Source organism: Phodopus roborovskii, unplaced genomic scaffold, assembly GCF_943737965.1.
Source record: "Phodopus roborovskii unplaced genomic scaffold, PHOROB, whole genome shotgun sequence".
NCBI classification, from domain to species: Eukaryota; Metazoa; Chordata; class Mammalia; order Rodentia; family Cricetidae; genus Phodopus; species Phodopus roborovskii.
In genome coordinates, this window is record NW_026125543.1 from 458,289 (window position 1) to 479,643 (window position 21,355).

At 40.7% G+C, this 21,355-nt stretch overlaps 1 protein-coding gene across 3 annotated transcripts in view; it reads left to right on the forward strand.

Moving 5' to 3' along the window:
• Positions 1–21,355, forward strand: part of Trpc4 (transient receptor potential cation channel subfamily C member 4) — a 160,040-nt gene that overhangs the window by 87,977 nt on the left and 50,708 nt on the right. The window lies entirely within an intron of this gene.

The window sequence follows — 21,355 nt, forward strand, 5'->3', positions numbered from 1 at the left end:
AAGATGCAGGTTGTAGGAAATACAGTTTTCTTATGTGACACTGGTATTGAGGGCCTCAGTTTCTATCCCTAGGTTTCTTTGGTGTCTGCCACTGTCCATGCTAAAGGTCACTATTCAAGGGTCAGCACACCCTTGCTGGTCCTCTCCTCTTCTGTCCTCTGGTGCAGAGTCCCAAGTCTTATTGTTGTACCTTGCTTAAGTTCTTATCATTCAACAATTGGGGTCAGAAGATCTTGAGAAACTGAGTGTGTAGCCTGCAGGAACATGACAGAGCATGATGGGTTTGGGAGAGACAGGACTTACCTGGGAGCAGTGGTAAAGGGCATCTGTGGGAAGGAGCCTAATTTGTGGCATAGAGACAGGAGGTCTTAGAGGTGTTAGCCAGTCTAACACCACTTCAAGACGAGGTGGTGCCAGAGGATCTAGAAGGAATATGAAGTGAGGCACAGTGATGCTGGCTGAGCAGCCCAAGAAGTTAGATCACAGAAGAGATGAACTGTGGATGGGGTTGGGAAGAAACACAGCCTTCCTGCTGGACATGGTGGGTAGTCCTAGAGGATGGTAAGGAGTGCAGGGTAGGAGGTGGCAGGGCCTTCTGGGAAATACAAGAAATTGGATCCTAGAGAAGCTGAAAAGGGCCTATGGGGTGGGAAGGAGAGAGCAGGCTTGCCTGGCAGTGTGGGGCAATGAGAGTCCTGTATGGGGGGGCAATGAGAGTCCCCCCTGGGGGGGATACTGTATGGAAGTCTTTTATTTATTATATGAAGACAGGGTCTCACTAAGTTACCATGCTGGCTCTGAACTCATTCTGTGCCCAGCTAGACCTTGAACTTGACATCCCTCACCCTTGCAAGAGGCTAGAATTACACATGTGAGCCACTGGACCTGGTTTATACATTCTTTTCATTTTCTCTACCAAATACCATGTAAAACTCAGAGGGTTGATGACAAACACTTTTTTTTTCCTTTTTGGAAGGACTATACTGGCTGATGTGAACCCAAGATAGTTGACAGTGATTTCAGAGTCTCATAAAATAAGAGGAAGAAAAGGAAAATGCTGCTGGTAAAACTGCCCATGCTTGCAACTGAATCCCTAGTTCTTATTTCCTCCTCAGAAGCTTGTGAAACCGGTCTTATTTATCTTATGTCTTTTATCATCTATGCAAACAGATATAAAATGCTCCCTACTCGTGTGACTGATACTCATGCAGGTAGCCCACACAATCAGTAATAGCTGAGTTGAGACTATGTTAGCGTGACTCTGACCTCATTTGGGGGGTCTACTTCAATCCTAAATTCCTATATCATATCCTGATGTCCTCATCAGCAGTAGGTCCCATAAGGAGAGGGCATCTGATGCCTCCAGTTCTGTGTCCCTAGAAAACACAGCTGGGCTCACTAGGCCTCAGTTTCCTGGTTGTAAATGTTGGGCCATGATGAATTCTATAGTAGCTTCCACCTGTAATTTCTAAGGGAAGAGAAAGGGATGAGTCTGTCATGGATTTATTTTTTCCTTGAATATCCAAAACACCATATCCAGCTAATGTATTTCAGGACTAGGAACAAATCTAACGCATGACTTTCTTTCTCTTTGGAGAAATGAAAGTGGATGAAGAAGAGTCTGTAAGGTGTTTATAAAGCTGAGAGTCCAGATATTTGAAAGATGTGTTAATGAGGTCATATCTTTTACCGTCTCATCTGACTCAGGCTCTAAGTCATCCTGAGACACCTCTTCCAGGCTCCAAAGACCCCCTTTGTCAGAACCCTTCTTATACACAACACAATGAAAGCAGAACTGAACAGCCAGCTGTTAAGATGAAAATTCCATCCTAACAAAATGGAAGCCGGTCTGAATCCTTTCAGCCTCCAGCTGAGAGAGGAACCACTCCCTTTCAACAGGGATTGTTGGTGCCACTGAGTGTCTCTTGGGTGGATGACAATGCTTGGGTGGATGACAATGCGGATGTGTATGGTCAGACTTTGTTTTCTAGACAGGGAGCTGCTTCTCAGGAACACTATAGGCACAGAAGGCTGTGACAAGACACTCCATCCTCATCTCCTCTTATCTTGGGAAGGAAGGAGTTAGGCTTCTGCAACATGCAGCATGACAGGTCGGGGCAAAGATAGGAGGGTTATTATAAGAAAGTCTCTATTCTGCCCTTCCTTGGTAGAAAGAAAGAGCTGCCAGGGAAATGGGAACACTCACTATCTTTTGGGATGAACTATTGGTCAACAGCCACTCAGACACCAAACTTGCTCTCTGTGTTCAAAACTAAGCTGCCCACACAGACCCATCTTGAAATTCCACAAAACAGTCATCACCCTGTAACTTGTAAAACACTCATGTTGTGTTGTGTTGTAAAATGCAGCAGCCACTAGCTCCTGAGATGGCTGGGCACTTGATGTACTGTCTGTCCACACCGAAGAATGCTGTAAATTCGTAAAATACACAAGTGATTTCAAAATCAGGACAAAAAGGAGAAGAGGGAGGAGGGGCAGGAGGGGAGAAGGTCAATATTTATACCCTAAAATGAAATTTTAGAATGCCCAATTAAAGGAAATCCACTATTTAATTCTGGTAGTCTTGTTCACCTTTCAAATATTGCTGTTTAGACCAAACATGGGGACATACTCTCACAATCCCAGTACCTGAGTGGCAGTGGCTGGAGACTTGTGAGTTCAAAGCCAGTCTGTGCTAAATTGTGAGCCTGCACCTCAAACTCAGTAAATTAATTACTTTAAATGACTGTCTAAAAATAAGAATAACACAAATGGTCCACATTTTGTTTCTTCATGGCTCTATGCCAAGGCAAATACATATATTAGAATGGGGGTAAGAAGGGGGAGGCAGGGATGAGAGAAGGGGAGAAAAGGAGGGGGAACTGGGGTTGCTATGCAAAATGAAGAATGATTTTTTAAATAAAAAGCAAAACCAATAAATAAATAAAAATAATAAAACTAAGATTTTTAATGTGAAATACATGGAAAGAAAGGCAGGAAACTTCTATAATTAGTGCTCTCAAATCCTCTGTCTCTTCGGTTTGCATCCTCACATTTCACAGAGATGCTCATACCTCAAACGACAGGAGGTTAGAAGGATCACCCCATGGTGGTTGAGCATCTGTGCATGGGTACAAAAGAGATAGCCACTGTAAGGGCAGAACCAGGAGGTTGTCCTAAAGGATGGGAGCCAGCCAAAGAAAACAGGGTGAAGGATGCATGGCTGAGTGGGGAAGTGGAAGGACCAGGACAAATACCATGGGTGTTCAGTTTTCCTGAGGCACTGAGGCTTGAGCCATGTGCTTTGTTTACCTGATACTGAGCTGTGTCCCCAGGCCCTGAGCTTTGAGTGCCTGGAAGAAGAAGAAAGATTGATAGTGAAACCATATAATGTCACATCCTCTTGTTTTTACTGTGCTAAATTTTGCCCTTCCCGTTTAATTAGTAATCTTGCAATTAAAACTAATGGTCTATAACCTCATTATTAAGCCTTAACTCCATAACCTTACAGGGCATTCCATTGCTTTTCCATATTCATTTTACATTCATCCAATGAGAGTATCACATGGGTTTAATGTTTGTATGTGGGCACCAGGCTGCAGTCTGCACTCTGACAAGATTTAGTACCAGAAGCTAATCGTCTACTGGTTAGTTATGATTGCTTCAAATCGTCAAGTCAAAAATTATTCTGTCTTAACTTTCAGCCTTTTGAAGTCAATTGTACCATGCCTGTGAGAACCAACATGCCCCCTGTCTGCAACTGGTGTTTTGTTGCCTTCATGTCACCCTAGGCTGGTAAAGTTTGTTCAGTTACAAGAGGACATTTTCTTCCTTGTGAAGATTAACTTGACATAGTGGGAGATCATCGTGGTAAAAATAAAAGAGTGAGGCCATGTCAGCAACAGGAAAAAAACAAAGGATGTCTTCATTCTGCTATGTGGATGATCCTCCTTCAACTTACTGAGGTGTTATTATTGAAATGTTTGCTTCTACAGAAAAAGGAAGGAAGGAGGGAAGGAAGGAAGAGAGAGAGAGAGAGAGAGAGAGAGAGAGAGAGAGAGAGAGGAGTTCCTTTGTCTCTCACTTTCAACTAATGAGTACACGGTTTACTGAAAGGATTTAAAATTAAAATAGCATGTGTAACACACTGTTCTGAAGTTCTAGAATGAGGTATGAAATAACTTGCTGTGATGCTTTGAATTGCTTTAGGATCAAGTAATGCGGTACTCCCCAAGATTCTGAGCTATAAATCATAGCCTGACTGAATTTAGGAAAAAGAAAAATGTTCTATTTTCAACTTTGAACAATACTTCTGGTAAAATAAAATTATCCCAACAGAAACACAGGTAAATATTTTGACTACACTTCTCATATGTATGATACACCAAAACCTGCATTGTAAATGTTTGGAAGGGATGAGATAGTCACTCGGGGTTAGCAATAATATATCTGTATGACAGGAAGCAGGAGGTTCTGCTTGCTATCAAGTGGAATTTTCACTGCCAGAGAATTTGGCAAGAAATATTGGGCTTCCTGAACCCCCTCAGAAGGTTCATCCCCTTCTATCGAAAGTCCGCATGTGGGGAGAAAAAGATTCTATGTAATTGTAGTCCCTGCCTGTACTGCTAAGATTTTGTTGAGTATAAAAGCCCCATTTTAGTTTGTTTTAAGAGAGAGTCATATATTGGGGGGGGGGGTGCGGATGCTGGCATGGATTATAGGGACATGACATCTGTTCTCACTTCCTCTTTCTGGTAGCAATAGATCCAGAGAGTCTGAAAGGGCCTGACAGGAAAGCTTATCTTGCAAAATCACAATCCCTTCTACTCCAAAACCTTCCTTCAGAACACTTACTCTTGAGTGCAGTTTCTATTTATTTATCTACTTATTTATTTAATACACCCCAGACTCACAGATGGATGGTCCAGAACTGAGGATCCACACATAAGCTCACATACCCATAGCCACTTGATTCTGTTTTTACCAAGAGGCCAGAAATACACCTAGGAGAGAAGGCAGCATTTTTAACAAACATTTCTTGGTGGTTAAGCTGAACAAGCAGGTAGAAAATGAAGTAGCAAGCAGGATCTTCTCTAGCCAAGAACAAAACCCAGCTCTAAATGGGTCAAGAACCTCAGAGTAGGACCTAATACCCTGAACCTGTGATGGACAAAAGACAAAAACCTATCTGAACATGACTGGGATAATGCAGGCATTAAAATCAATAATTAACGATTGAGAACTCATGAAACAAAAATGCTTCTTTCTGTATGGCAAAGGAAACCATTATTCAATGGAAGAGGCAACATACAGAATGGGAAAAAAAATCTTTAGAGTTTGTGATACACATGTGCAGCAATAACAAAAATGCAGATAAATAACAGTGTCAAACAGAGAATTCTAATGATTTCTTGTAAACAAATTAGGAATTACAAAGAATCAGCTGTAATTTTCATTAATTCTTCTGTCTGATGATCAGGCCCTTCCTATCTAGAATAACCAGCTGTGAGGTGGTAGCTTAGATGACAGAGGGATCAAAAGCCTTTGGAATGCTTTCTATCAGGCTAATTGAAACATGGCAGAGAAGGGCTCGAGTGGACATAGTGCCGGCTTAAGGAAGTCAGTAGAAATTAAACTCTTCCTCTACATTAGTCTTGTTTTAGGTTTTTCCTTGAGCTTTGTGATTAGATTGTATAGCTTCTTTGCATCCTGCTCTGCTTTTATTATTTAATTTATTACATTGTTGAGGACTGAACCAAGGGCCTTTTGCATGTCAGGCAAGCAATCTACCATGTGTATCATGCCAAGTCCTGGGTTCATGAGGCAGGGTCTCATCTCACAGTATTGCTCATGACAGACATGAATTCCCTCTGTATCCAAAACTGGCCTTGAACTCTTGTTTCTCCTGACTCTGCCTCCAAGCAGCTGGGATTATAGAGTCACACATCATAGCTTTATCTGGTATTTAAAGGAAACCAGTATAAACCTTTTGGATATAATCCCCAATTTGTGTTACATTCTTCTGAAGTAGTAATAAAGTTAGAAGATATGTGTATCCAGTATTGAATATTCCATGAGAAAAAGCAAACTGCTTAAAGGTTTCCATATTCTATTTCAAGCTATTCACAATAACATGATGTAACAAAATATTGTTGTTGTTTATAAAGTCTTTCAATTTTACATGAGTAGCAAGACCTACCTATCCTCTAGAGACCACAAATTATAAAATTAACTTGTTCTCATACACGAATTAAACACCAATGTGTTTTGCTTAAAATTACAAATATTGCTCTTCTCAATACATCAACATAGTTAATACTTTCATATTAAAAGAAAAAGTTTATTTATTCAGAGTTATCTTTCTAATTATAACTTCCATTATGTATGCATAAGTCTCTTTATGTAAAGCAACAGGAAAGAAGAAAGAACGCTATTGTTATGGTCTGTTAAGGCAACACTGGGAGGGTTGGTGAAATAACCAATTTTCTGGGTTTAGATCTCAAGTAATACCTGATGTTAAATTATGATATCTTACCTCAAGGTGAGATGAACTAGAGTGTGTATTGAAGTGAATCAAGGAGATGAAAACAGGAGGAAGTTAAGAGGTTGCTTTGACAATTACCTTTGTTTGCTTTCTGTGGCTGTGAGAACCACCATGACCAAAAGCAAGTTGGGGAGAAAAGGGTTTATTCAACTTCCAGCTGAGAGAAGTTAGGGAAGGAGCTCAGGCCAGGACCTGGAGGCTGGAACTGATGAGGAAGCCATGGAGGGGCCTGCTTATTGGCTTGTTCAACATGCCTTGCTCAGCTTGCATTTTATATAACCCAGGACCACCTACCCAGTGGACTTGGCCCTCCCTCACAAATCGTTAACCAAGAAAATGACCCACAGGCTAGATGATCTCTTTCCAGATGACCCTAGCTTGTGTGCAATTGACAAAAACCTAACCACAACAATATAACAGACTAGTTATCCTCAAGGCACCCATGGCCCCAGGAGCTAAGGACAGCCTTATTTTTATAGCATAGTATCACAGTAAAATTGGCAACTGACAAACTGCACATATTTGAGTTGAACATTTGGTAAGGATTTTGGTGTGTGCATGATAACATCATTATGGTTAAATGTGAACATATCCACATTTCTCATAAGCTTCATTTTGTTCTTTAATAATGATACCACCCAAGCATCTGAAGATCTGATTTCAGTTATTACAGACTAGTTTGCATTTCTAGAGCTTTTGTGAATAGGATTATACAATATGGGTTATTTTTTATCCCCTTAGTTATTTCATTCTGCATAACCGTGCTTTCAGACAGAGTCTCATCGTATAATCCTAATTGATTTAGAACTGACTGTGTAGAGCAGGCTACCCTTGAACTCACAAAACTCCACCTACCTCTGCTCCCTGAATGCTGAGATCAAAGACTTGTGCCAGCACACACAGCCAGCATAACTATTTTAAAGATCCACTAGTGGTCAATTATAACACTTCCTTCCTTTTATTGAAGAGCAATCTAGCATTTGTGAACATAAAATTTGCTTCCATGGGTTAATGGACACTCAGTTGTCTCCTGTGAAGTTCTTATAAATCAAGCAATCATTATGTCTTCATGCAGATGTTTGTATGGGCACAGTCTTCATTTTTCTGTGGGTATCTAGTGAAGGTTAGAATAACTTCATTATACATTATACATAGTTAATTAGAAATTAAGGCTTTTCACTATTTTCCAAGGTTGCTAACAACATATTTTATGGTCAATATATGAAAATTTTACTTTCATCAATCCTCCCACACATATACTTAGTATGTGTATCAGTTGCCATTTTGCTTCTGTGATGAAACACCACGGTCAGGACTACTTATTTCTATAATAAATTCATCTGAAAGCATTTGTTTTGGCTTATGGTTTCAGAGGGTTAGAGTCAACAATAGTGGGAACAGCATGACAGGCAGCAGGCAACAGGCAGCTGTGAGCTCACATCTCAACAAAGAACAAGAAGCAGAGAGAGGGGAGGAGGGAAGAAAGAGAACAGAAACAGAAATGGACACAGGAACTTGGACTAGGCTTTTGAAGTTTCAGTGCCTGTCCTACAACACATTTCCTCCAGCAAAGGTCATACCTCCTATACCTGCCCAGACAGCACCACCAAAATGGAGACCAAGTGTTCAAATGCCAAAGCCTATTGTGGCATTTATCATTTTCTACTGCTGTCCATTCCATGTGATTTAGCTTTGCATATGTGTCTCATGGTTAAGCATCTTCTCCTGTGCCATTTGCCCCTCTGTGTGTCTTCCAGTGATGTCTGAGCAGACCTTGAACCTGGTTTAGGTGTTGCCTGCTTTCTTGCTGTTATGTTTAGGTTGAATGATAGATGGCTGAGGGGAAGTTTAGCTTGTTTGATGTTGTTCAAAGCTAGAAAAGAGTTCATGGCTCATGGCTCAACTGTGTAGATAGTTTAGAGGTAACCAACATCATGTGCACACATAGATAAGTAGCATGATGGAACATAATTTAATAAGCAAAGGGGTCAAGACCAGGCCACAGAAACCCACAGAGGCAGCTGACCTGAACAAGGGGGAGCTCATGGACAGCCCCCCACCCAGACTGATAGCTGGGAAAGCAGCATTAGACCGACTCAGAACCCCTGAACATGAGTCTCAGTTAGAAGATCTGGGCAGTCTACGGGACCTATGGCAGTGGAACCAGGATGTGTCACTGGTGCATGAAAGGACTTCAGGAGCACATTCCCCATAGAGAAATACTCCCTTAGTGTAGAGACAGGAGGGAGAGCTTAGTTCCTACTCCAAATGACTTAAGATTTTGATGATCCCTCATAGAAGGCCTCGCCCTCCCTGTGGAGTGGGTGGGGAATGGGATGGGAGTGGGTAGGGGGAAATGGGAGGATGGGAGGGAGAGGGAACTGGGATAGATATGTAAAATAAGAAAAAACAAGAAAGAAAATAAATAAATTGTGAATTGTATTGAATTTTGTATGTCTGTGACTTTTAAGTGGTAATTTTTCAGAAAAACAAAAAAGGTTACTAATAATTTAAACTTAAAGGCCTCATCCAACCAGGAAGACCATGAGCTGTCAAAACTTTGTTTACATTGGCAGCTTCTAATGAAACCACCACATTACTGATGGAAAAAGCCCAGTTCACCACTTTTGTGTGTGTCCTTGGGATTCTTAACTTAAAGGCTCATTTCCGGACCATATTCACACTCCAGACCCCTCTTTTCAAATCACCAAAATTGAACCTTTTTCTAATTTCATGGCATGGTAGCCCTAACTCTATTGCATAAAAAGGAATCGGTTGCTTACTATTTCACCTGTGTAAACAATGTAATATTTTTATACCAGTTAGAATAGGTAAATCTCCTGAAAACCCTTAGAAAGACTTAACCATAGGTGCAGAGTGATATGGGGACAGCTTCAGATTTATGAGTGTTTGAGCCTCAACTTTTGTCATCAAAGATTATGGTGGGAAAATAAAACAGAAAACAATAGACCCAGGAAAGATAAGGGGGTTCAACATCCAGAAGAAGAGAGCAGGAGTTATAGTATGCCTCCATGGAGCCTTTCAGGGTATCAAAAGAGGAGAGTCTAGAGCCTGGAGAGATTGCTCAGTGGTCAAGAGCATTGGCTGCTCTTGATATGTGTGTATGTATATATGTATGTATGTGTATAATATATGTGTGTATATATTATAATTTGTGTGTACACATTGTATGTTCCCAGCACACACACACATCCCCAGTTCCAGGGGAATATGACACCTTCTTCTGGCCCCCAGGGCACTGCATACATGCAATGCACATACATGCAAACAAAACACTCAGGTATATAAAAATAATAAGTGAATCATTGTTTTAAAAGAATATGGATTTAAGTTAGTTTAAACAGCCAATTAGCAGTGTTTATAGAGTTATTGGGGTTTTAAAAATGGTTCATGGAGTTTTTATTGGGAGCTTATGAAATAGCAGCTAGCAATATAAACTATAATGTCATCAAAGCTATGTATTAGGCAACTATCAGAAAATGTATAATTATGAATGTCACAGCTTGGTATTTTAGCAGCTTAATCCTAGTGCTAAAGAACACACCCTTATTCGGAAATAGGATTGGTCTACATGAGACGTCAGAAGATGAGGTCATTGGGCTCCTTGCTCCTGTGCGGCTACGATTGGTTTCCTTATATGAGATGGTAGTTGGTACAAAGTGAGGCACCCAGGAAAGTGTGCTGTGATGGCACAGACAGAGACTGGAATGAGGTATCTGCATGCCAAGGAATGCTAAGAGTTGAGAGACATGTAGCAGACAGCAGGAAGAGGCAAGGGGAAGGTTGCTATCATTGGCATCTAGATATTAGACTATGAGCCTCCAGAGCCAGGAGAAAGAATTGTGAGTCATTTTCTGCTGCCCGGTTCAAAAACAACCAAAAAGTACATTGTAGAAAAATTGTACCACAGCTTACAATGATACAGTCTATTCAGATATTTATAACACATTTACCAGTACCTGAGATCAGAGAGTTATCAGTGACATTCCTGACTGTACCTCCAATCCTCATGTCCATGTCCCTTAAAAAGTCTTACTGATGGCCATACGTTTAAACTGCCAGTGTCTAATGCCATAGGCTTTTAGGCTCTGTGTTGTCTTTGCACAGCAGGTTATGATTGCTTCAGGATGCACTGAGGAAAGTTGTACAAGCCACTGCTTAAATGAGTGGAGTTTGTGTTCATTGCAAATGGAAGTCCTGAAATGATTGAGAGGAAATGGCCTATCTTTCATTTTTCAGGAATGTGATTTGGATCATTATAAACAAAAAAGAATGATAGAAAGGGCAAGCCTGTAGTCATTAATCTTCATGAGAAACTGGTACCCAGTTATAGCAGGGGGCTGGAGAGATGAACTGACAAGAACTGAGGTTTAATGCAGATGCTGAGACTGCTGGCATTGGTGACAGTAAAGAGAGAGACTGAACAATGATGACAAAGCACCATCTCTTCTAGACAAGTCACCCCTTATTCTCTGCCTCCTGGAAGTGATGACAAGAATGGCCACCCTGATCATTATGTACAGTTTTGTCCACATGTCCCCCTTTGTGACTGTTCTAGTGAGAGCAGACAGAACTCTCTAGGTGCCAGTTACTCTGTGAACCCTGCGATCTCCAAAACACATTTGTTTGTCTGTGTTGTAGACTAGACAGTTTCATTCCAACTTCAGTCAGCAGACAAAAGTGTTGTGTAATACATGATTACAATAGTTATTTTTCCCAGAATAGGCAAGGTACTTTTCAAAGCTATGCATTGTCAACAGCCAGTTTAAAGGAGGAAAAAAAAATCATAGAATGTGTTAGTCTGGGTTCTCTAGATGAACAGAACAGGCAGCACAAACATATAGTAAAAGTAGATTTATTAGATTGCCTTACCCAATCAGAGTAGTCCAAAAATGGTTGTCTCACATTGCAGAATCCAAGAACTCAGTGGTTGCTCAACCCAGGAGACTTGGTACATTGGTCGTCCCAATCTGGTCCCAAAAGCTTTCTTCAGTCTATGCTGGAAGTCCATTTCTTTTCCTTCCTGCCTTCCTTCCTTCCTTCCTTCCTTTCTTTCTTTCTTTTTCTTCCTTCCTTCCTTTTTTCCTTCCTTTCTTTCCTTCTTTCCTCCCTCCCTCCCTCCCTCCCTCCCTCCCTCCCTTCCTTCCTTCCTTCCTTCCTTCCTTCCTTATTTTTCCATCTCTCCCCCATCCTTTTCTCCCTCCCCCTCTCTCCTTCCCTCTCTCTCTCTATCCCTCTCATCTTATATTTTTTTGGGACAGGATTTCTCTGTGTAGCCCTGGTTCGCCTGAACTCACTCTGTAGACCAAGTTGGCCTTGAATTCAGAGACCAGCCTACCTCTGCCTCAAATGTACTGGAAATAAAATCATGGGTCACAACCAACTGGAATTAGCAGTGGCAGCAGAGAGGAAATGGACTGCATAGCAAAAGTGAAGACCGAACCTAAGTAAAAGAGAATAATTTGCCTTCTGCAATGTCCTCTGCCAAAGGAAGCCAGCCATGTTCTTCCCATGTGGATTCAAGGTAATCCCAAAGCCATGCCTGCAGACCAGCAAGATATGGACAGTGGGTTATTGAGGCTTACTCCTCAGGTGATTCTAGGTTTTGTCAAGTGGATAGTTAAAAGCATGGTTCACCAAGAGCATCAGGAGAATGATCTCAGCTTGATCCTAAGATGAAAGTTGGTGTCTATTTAAGCAAGGTATGGTAGTGTTTGCCTTTAATCTCAGCACTCAGTAGATAGAAGCAGGGAGATGGCTGTGAGATAAAGACCATCCTGGTCTACATATCAAATTCCAGACCAGCCAGGAATAATTACAGAGACCTTCTCAAAAGTCTGTTTATAAACTCATATGCATACATTTAAATACACATAACCCATCGTCTGTTTTACTGAAATGTTTAGATTGGCAGAAAAGGATTTCTATCCTGTGAAAATGACTTTAAATATGGAAGGAAAGAAGAGAATAGGTCCTTTGCTTTCGAAAGACTTATACAATTTCATCTTTTCAGGCAAAGGAAGTATACTATATTACCCAGCTATTTTACTCTGGGCATATACCCAGACAAGTCAATATCTTAACACAAAGATTTTTGCATATGCATGTTTATTGCTACTCTATTCTCTATAGCAAAGGATTTGAATGAACCTAATTGTCAACCAACAGATGAATTGAAAGAAACACACACACATAAATATATATGTGATATATATATATATATATATATATATATATATATATATATACAGCTCTAAAGATAATGTAGTCACAAAAATCTACAGAAAAATAAAAATGGATGGACTTAGAATGTATAATATTAAGTGAGATCACATACTTTCAGAAAGAAAAGAAACTGGCATGTTTTTCCTCAAATGCAGAATCTAGCCAATAACATATGTATATGTGAAAAAAATGGGACCAGTAGGAAGAAAACAAGAAAGGCTAGGTAATAGGAGATGAGGAGGGACTGGATGAAGGTGATGGCTTTAGCTATGAAAGGGGATAGAAAGCTAATTGATTTTTCTCCTTCTAACCATGCCTGCATTTCTTATTTTTGATGGTGGGTAACTGCATAAAATACCTTAGATAATGAAACATGTAAAATTCACTGTGAAGCTACACAGTTTCTACTCGGGATGTCTATTCTAACTGCAGAGAGGTTCATTGAGGTGCATAGACATTGGTCTGTTTAAGTGTAGTGTGTGATTTTATTTCCAGTTTTTAAAGTAATAGTAGCCCTTGGTGTTATGTGAAAATTTACAGGGCAGGGAATGGAACAGTGCTTAGCCCCTTTTGTTTACTAAGACTGCATAGCATGCATGCTCATCTGCTCATGTCTGTCTACTCTGGATTCTTCCCCTAATGGAGAAAGAACCAGTATTCAGCCTTTGACTTTAATGGACATTAAAATACTCTTTCTGGATATGCTCATCTCTGTGCAGGGACTCTTGTTTGCTCATTGGAGCCTGGGGCCTGGCGAGCTGCTCCTTAACACCTGGCTATGAGCCACATCTCACTTTCCTTCTCCCTATACTGCCCTAAGTTGTCCAACACACAAAGAAACACTGAGGCCTGGTCCCATCAATAGCCAATAAATTTCCTCCTCCCTGTGTATATTTATTTTAAGAAAGCTTTAGGCAGCATCCTAGAAATAGCTGCTAATTTCACAAATTATTTCAGTTATTTTCTTATGCTCTCAGATGGGTAATGGTGAACAGTTGTGGAGATTGTGTCAACTGCTTCCCTTTGTAATTCTCAAAGGGCTGCCATTATCTAGTGATTATAGTTTCTGGCCACTTTGCTGGCTTTGTTTTCTAGGTTCAACTTATTTGTTTCTTTAGTGTTTGTTTGTTTGTTTTTGTTTTTGTTTTTTGAGACAATGTCTCACTATGCAGGCAAAGCTAGCCTCAAATTCTTGGTTTTCCTGTTTCAGACTCCTGAGTGCTGGGGGTACAGGCATGAATCACCATGTCCCTATCAAGTTCAATAATTCAATGGATTCATTGTTGAGCTATCATCACCCTCCTTTTTAAGACTGCCTGGCATTTCCAGCCTCTTGTTACTATTCACTTTCATTGCAAATCACCTTCTAAACCAATTTTGAACATAGACCCAGGAGTATTTTAGGAAATGTAATTCTGGGCTTGTCTGACTAACATGATTAGTGGGAGGTTGGCTACCCCTCACTGACACGGACATGGTACTCAAGGGATAGGTCATCCTTGAATTCCATTCTGAAAATCTGTTTTGCTGTGCATGTTTAAGGACAGTGATTAGGCAACCTGAGGACTGGCCGGATAGTGCTTTGTTTGCACTCAGAGCCTGGGGACTTTACTGACAGTGGGTGGAAGACAAGTTCTCATGCTTCTCAATTAGTCTTTCTGATCATTCTTAAGACTTTTTCCTTCATCTTCTCAGATCTGAGAAAAAGATTCATTCATTTTTGTTTTACATTTCAAGAAAGCCACTAAAACAATTTACAAACTAGGTGCTTGCACACAAGTTATGGACATTTTGTAGTTCTTGAGTTACTGCTATTATTATGGTTGTTATTTTCCTCATAGAAATCCTTTTATATTAATTATTCTTTTTTGGCAACTTACTTAAAATCTGGTTATAAAATTCTTTCTCTCTGTGGTCATGACCTGATACTTTATAAACAATGTATATTTACATTGAATTGTATCTAGCCCTTATAGAACTATAAATAGTTTCATTAGGCATCAAATGCATTAAACCAATGTTTACAAACTATTAACATCTACAGAAGTCATACAATGCATATTGTTACTCATTGAGTCTAAAGTTGGGTCTGACACCCTGTTCCCAGGTAAAGCCAGTGTCACTGGCCTCAGACAACACTGCAAATAGCAAGGACATCGACTCAGGAGTTTCCAAAAGAAATATTTTCACATAATGCTAAGAGATGGGGACAGCTTCCCTTTCTACTGTATCTCTGCTAAATCCACAATAAATTACAGCCTAGCCCAGGGATTTTGCCTGAAAATTTTCAGTATGGTCTTTTCTAAACAGAAGCCAAGGTATATTAACTACTCAGCTTGTATCTGCCAAAAACCTGTCTGTTGCTTCAGGCTTAACTTGTTGCCTTGAATTTCTGATGATCATTTTACATTGGGTATCATCTCCCCTGCTTTCTGGACCTCCTTGTTTCAGAAGGTTGTATTAAGTTATCTACAATGCCACCCACCTTCAACACACAGTGAGTTCCCAGAAACAGACTTACTAGTTCCAGGAGACTGTGGTCTCTCTCACTCCCAATTACCTAGCTAGAGTCTGAGAGACAGGGCTGACTTTCATCACTTCATGAAGCAGCATGGGAAAATGGGACTTTGATTAGTGAAATAAATAGATATAGCCAGTCACATGATTTGAATATGCTCAGGAAGACCAGAGGAATTATCTTCGTTGTGAATACAATTCTAAGTCTTTCTGGGAAACAGTCAGAGTTGAAGGTCACTGGCAGCTTTGAAGGGATGTAAATAGTTGATATAACAGAAAGGTTTTTTAGTTATGGATAGCATGGTTCATTGGAGTTCTCTGGGCTCAGAGAGCCCTGATACCCTTATCAACATTATAAAACACATTTTTTGAAGAAACAAAAAACCTGGGTAGGAACAATCAAGCCAGTCAAGATGGTTGCCTCTTGAATCTATATATTATGCTCTTTTTGAAAATATGGCTGTAGTGCAAATTTTGGGTATGAGTTTTTAAGTTAGAAAAAATATAAGGAAAAGCTGAAAATATAAAGGAAGAACAAATATGAAATAAACCGCAACCGGCCAGAACTCGAATGCTGCTGCATTCATTGTCCCCTTCCTTTCAGCTTGCATCATCTCTAGTTAATGCTTCAATTCCTGTCTATGCAGCAGGGGTTTGTTCCGTGGATTTAAGTGTTTTAATGTATTTTCCAATTTTATTCTTTCTCATCATTTTCTTTATGTTTGAGGATTTGGGTATTTTGTGTGGTTGTTTTTAATTCATTAATGTTGGATCCCAGCTTATCTATAAAACTGAGATGAGATTCAGTAGTTTTCCCAGGGTCTTCAGTTAGTGGACTCCTGACTCAGTAGTTCTATAACTATGCAAAGGATCAAACCTTTGAGGTGTCTTAAAGGTTATTGGAAGAAAATGATGAGGAATGTAAGGATTATTTTCAGTGCCTCTTCCATAGATGTATGGAACCATTGTAACCCTGGGTGTTTATAATGCTTACTTATGAATGCTAATGTGATGGCTGTTGCTGTGTGACAGTTCCCTTCTCATAGGACTTGGCTAGGGGTTGAGTTGAAGCATGGACCTGTAGTGAAAACTCACCTTCCCCAGGCCAGGAGGGCACAGAGGGTGGTGGTTCCTGTGACAGGTTCTGCTTCAGGAAGTGGATGAAGATGCTCAGGCTGCAGGCCCACAGCTTCCTGTAAATAATGATATGGTGCCCTGCCAGGACTTCCATGAATGGAGCAGCAGCATAGTCAATGAGAGTGTCAGTTCCCTGAAAGAGTCCTTCAGAAGGAACAGGAGAAACCTGAGCAAATTTACAACAGGTAAAAAAGACCCAGAGAAGAAGTAAGGGGTGTGGAAAGGAAGGAAGAAGACAACGGCCGAGGATGAGGTCATCTACTTTAGCAATTAAAATATTTGTATAAAAATAAATCCTGCAATGCATGTCTCTTGGGTTCTGAGTTACCCCACTCAAGATGTTTTTTTTCCCTAGTTCCTTCCATTCTACTTCCAAATTTCATTTTTCTTGACAGTTAAATAATCTTCCATTGTGTAAATGTACTGCATTTTAATTATCCATTCTTTAATTTATGGACATCTAGGCTGTAGTTTCAGGCTATTATGAACAGAGCAGCAATGAACACTGATGAGCAAATTCCCTGCAATGCAATGTAGAGCCCTGAACAAAAAATGGACACATATCATGTGTTTTCTCTTATACATATATGGATATTCACTTTCAGCTTTTGATATGTGTGTTACAATCCAAATATCCACAGAGGTTAGATACTTAGTAAAGGATCAGAGGGGAGTAGAGTATCATCCAGAAAGACAAAATAGAATTGAGTGTTACAGAAAAATGAAGGGAAAAGTAGAATAGGAGGACTGAACAGTGTGAGAGAGGATAAAAGAGAAAATGTGGGGAGAGGGACAAATAATACTACAGGTCTTTTAAAGAGTCATATGGAAACCTACCACTGTAGAACTCCCTAAACTATATATATATATAGTTTACAAATGGAGTCACCAAAAGGGGAGACACTGCCCCCACCAGACTTCTTATGCCATCAAGTAAAACCTCCAGTGACAGGACTAGGTTAGACCTCATTTAGTCCCAGCACCTACACTGGCAGCTCACAACTGTCTGTAACTCCAGATCTAGAGGATCCAGTACACGCTTCTGCCTTCTACACACTTCAGGTACACATGTGGTGCACTTAAGTACATGTTGGCATACACATAAAATTAAAACTAAATCTCAAGTTGAATAAGCTTGAATAAGGGCCCATGTGAGGGCTTGGCCCTCAGCTTGTTGGAAGGGAATACTCAGGATATCAATGTGGTGTCCCTGTTCTGTATCTCAGGGGTAACAAAGGGGAAGATAGAACATTAATTCTCTTCCACCAAGGCATACGATCTTGTCATCAACTGAAGGGAAAATGGTAAATTGATGATGGTTTGAAAACTGTAACATTGTGAGCTGAAATAAAGGTGGGGTCCCTTAGCCTCTCATGAAACTTGGATCTGGAGAAGGGAGAGTTGTGAGTGCTCAACTTCTTTTAGACTGTGTTGACCCATCTCTATACCTTTTGTTCACATTTCCTGAATGTATAAATGTGTTCTTCTATACTTATTCTCTCAGTTGGTCTATTCATATGAGAAGACTGATGAGATCATAGCCATTTATAGTTACGGTTTTTCGATCTTCAGTGGGTTCAGTTGCAACCTGCTAAGAACTTCTTAACAGGCTGCAGAGAGAGCTCAGTAGTTAAGAGTATGTTTTGTGCTTACAGAGGACCCAGTATCCACATTGTGGTTCAAAGCCATCAGTAACTCCAGTTCTAGGGGACCTGATACCCTCATCTGGCCTGTGTGGTCATCAAACACACATTATGCAATACATACATGCAAGCAAAACATTCAAAAACAAAGAGAATAAATCTTTTTTAAAAAAATTTAAACAAAAAGAGTCTTTTAGCCTGTGCTAAATTGTAATTCTTTAAGAATACACCATTTGTGCATGTGGAAGGACCATGTGGAGCAGATGGGGCTCTAGGAGGAACAGAGCTTGTTAAGGGTCCATCGTGCTCATGATGAGAACCCTGCAGATGCAACAGATGCAACAGAACTTTCCTTTAACTTTTGAAAGCCTGGCTTTGGTCAGAGGGGGGAAAAAAGGAACTCTAGATTCTTTGATATAAATTGAAATACTGCTTTCTATAGCACCTTAAAGATACTTAAATTACAATAGAAACAGAAGAACCTCCTCACCCCAGCCTGGAGGGCAAAGTCTCTTTTTATCTGTATTGACTTAGCCCATGATCATAAAAATTCAATTTGTTTTCCTTTGCTCTACCCACTACATGTTTTGATTAGTGAGTGTGCGGGACAAGCGGACCAACTGTCATTCATGTAATCAACATGGCAGAACAGCACAGATTCTGAATTACTCTTTTTTAAAATTAAATTTATTTATTTCATATCTTGAACACAGTTTCTCCTCCCTCCTTTACTCCCCCTCTCCACCTCCCCTCTATGCACCCCCCACAACCCAGTCCTCCTCTGTGTCTGGTCAGAAAAGGGCAGGCTTTCTATGGATATCAACAAAACATAGCATATCAAGTTGCAGTAAGACTAAGCACCTCCCCTTTTGTTAAGACTGAGCAAGGCAACCCAAATATGAGAAGTAGGGTCCCAAAAGCCAGTAAAAGAGTTAGAGGCAGTCCCTGTTCTTACTGTTAGGAGTCCCACAAGAGGACCAAGCTACTCAAGGGTCACATATACTCAGACAGCCCAGGTCAGTCATGCAGGCTCCATAGTTGTTGGATCAGTCTCTGTGAGCACCTATGTGCCCAGGTTCGTTATGTGGGTGCCCTTATGATGTACCTGACCTTTCTGCCCCGACAGTCCTTCCTGCCTCTCATCAGCAGGGTATTCCGAGCTTGGCCTACTGTTCTTTTTGTTCCCAGGGAAGCATCCTTTCTGGTTACCCAGGGATTATTCCCATGCAAGCCATCAAAAAAGAGGCAGGACTAAGTCTCACCTACAGGAGGCCCATATGGCTATGAACTGAAGAAGAAAAATGGGGACTGTGGAGAAGGGTAAATGGAACCACAAATGGACAGGTGTCTAGTTTGCATATAGGGAAAGCTATTTTGTGATGCCAACAGAGTTATTCTTTTTCTTTTTTCTTTCTTTCTTTCTTTTGGGGGGGTAATTTTTAAATTTAATTTGAAACAAGCTTGTTTTACATGTCAATCCCATTTCCCTCACCCTCCCATCCTCCCCTGCCCCCCCACCAAACCCCAATCCCATCCCCTTTCTGCTCCCCAAGGAGGATGAGGGCTTCCATGGAGAGTCTTCAAAATCTGTCACATCATTTGGAGCAGGGCCTCTGCCCTCCCCCACGTGTCTAGGCTGAGAGACAGTCCTTCTTAATGAAGTTGAATATCTGCCTCACTCAGAGCTACACTACCGTTTCAGAAAACTGTGCACTTTACCACCATTGTAGGCTGTTGCCCCCTGCCACACTTTATCGTGGACAGCTGTCTTCTCTCTGAAAGGCATCCCTAACCACTGCACCCAGAAGATGTAACTTGCTCTCCATTCATGTGGTGCTGAGCTGTCAGTCACAGTGAAGAAACTCCTGGTAGAAAATCTGGACAGTGTATTTAAACACTCCATCTTGGTCTGAAATGTTGTGTAATTATACAGACTTACAGCTTTTCTTCCCTCCTCATTTAGAAGGCGAAAGCACGTCTTAAGCATGTTACCGGGGTAAAATGTTTGTGAAATAGCTTGTATATGATAATTGGTGCATATCATAAAGTGTTTAGTGATTTTCCAATTAAATTCAGCTATGATGGCTTTCATTGGCTTGTTTATAATATGTTACTTTCATTTGCTTATTAACTGAACTGAATTGAATATATTTGCTTTTATGATAACACAACCATACACATTTATGACAGAAAATATTCAATAAAGAAGCAAAACGAAAGCCCTATGTAAGTCATGATAAATAACTAAACCAAGAAGTTGTGATGCTAACAAAGGAATTTCATATCTAGGTGTATAGGTGCAGGGTGCCTGATTGTCATCCTCTGTACTCTTGACCCACACAGTGGCCCTCAGCTCACCCAATTCATTCCCTCACAACCTTTAGCACCAAGGTTGGTTAAGGGGTCGAGGTTAAACTTTCCCCAGATGGTACTGAACTGGAGATGCCTGCCACCTGAGGAGCCCTTTTCTCCTGAGGGTGGGTTCTGGGGACCCCCACCTAATGACTTATCTAGAAAGTGTAGCCACCCCTGCCCAAAAGTCCCCTCCACACCCAATGGGAAGGGGTGGAACAATATCCCAAGCAGAACAGGATGTGAGTCACCAAAGTTTCACATCCAGGCACACTTTTGGTTGAATCCACCAGAATGAAAGCTACTTAGGTTTGCTTTCTAGAGTGGCCAGGACTGCTAGGGAGACTCTGACTCAAACAATGACATCAACAAAACATTGCATCTCATCCCTAGAGTTTTCTTAAATATCTAGCCATACTGTTTTTATGTAGTATATCCTTTGTCTGTTGGATAGTTTTTGGGAACTTGACACAAACATAGACACCCCTGAGAGAAGGTAATGTCAGTTGAAGAATGGAATTGCCTCTATTAGGTTGGGTTGTGGGAATGTCTGTGGAGCATTTTCTAAATTGCTAATTGATGTAGGAGGATTCACCTGCTATGAGAACCATCTCTGGGCAAGGGGCCCTGGACTTTGTAAGAAAGACAGATGATCAAGCCAATAAATAACATTCCTCAATAGTCTCTACCACCTCCAGGTTCCTGCCTTGGCTTCCCTGCATAATGGACTCTAGTCTGTAAGCTAAATAAATCATCTTCTCCCCAAATTGCTTTTGTGGTCAGTGTTTTATCACAGCAACAGAGAATAAAACTAGGACACTGTGTATATTCTTAATCCTTCCCTCTGTCTTCACTTCAAGTGCTGGTACCCTGCTTTGACTTTATTTAAGTATACACACAGCATTGTGCCTTGAGT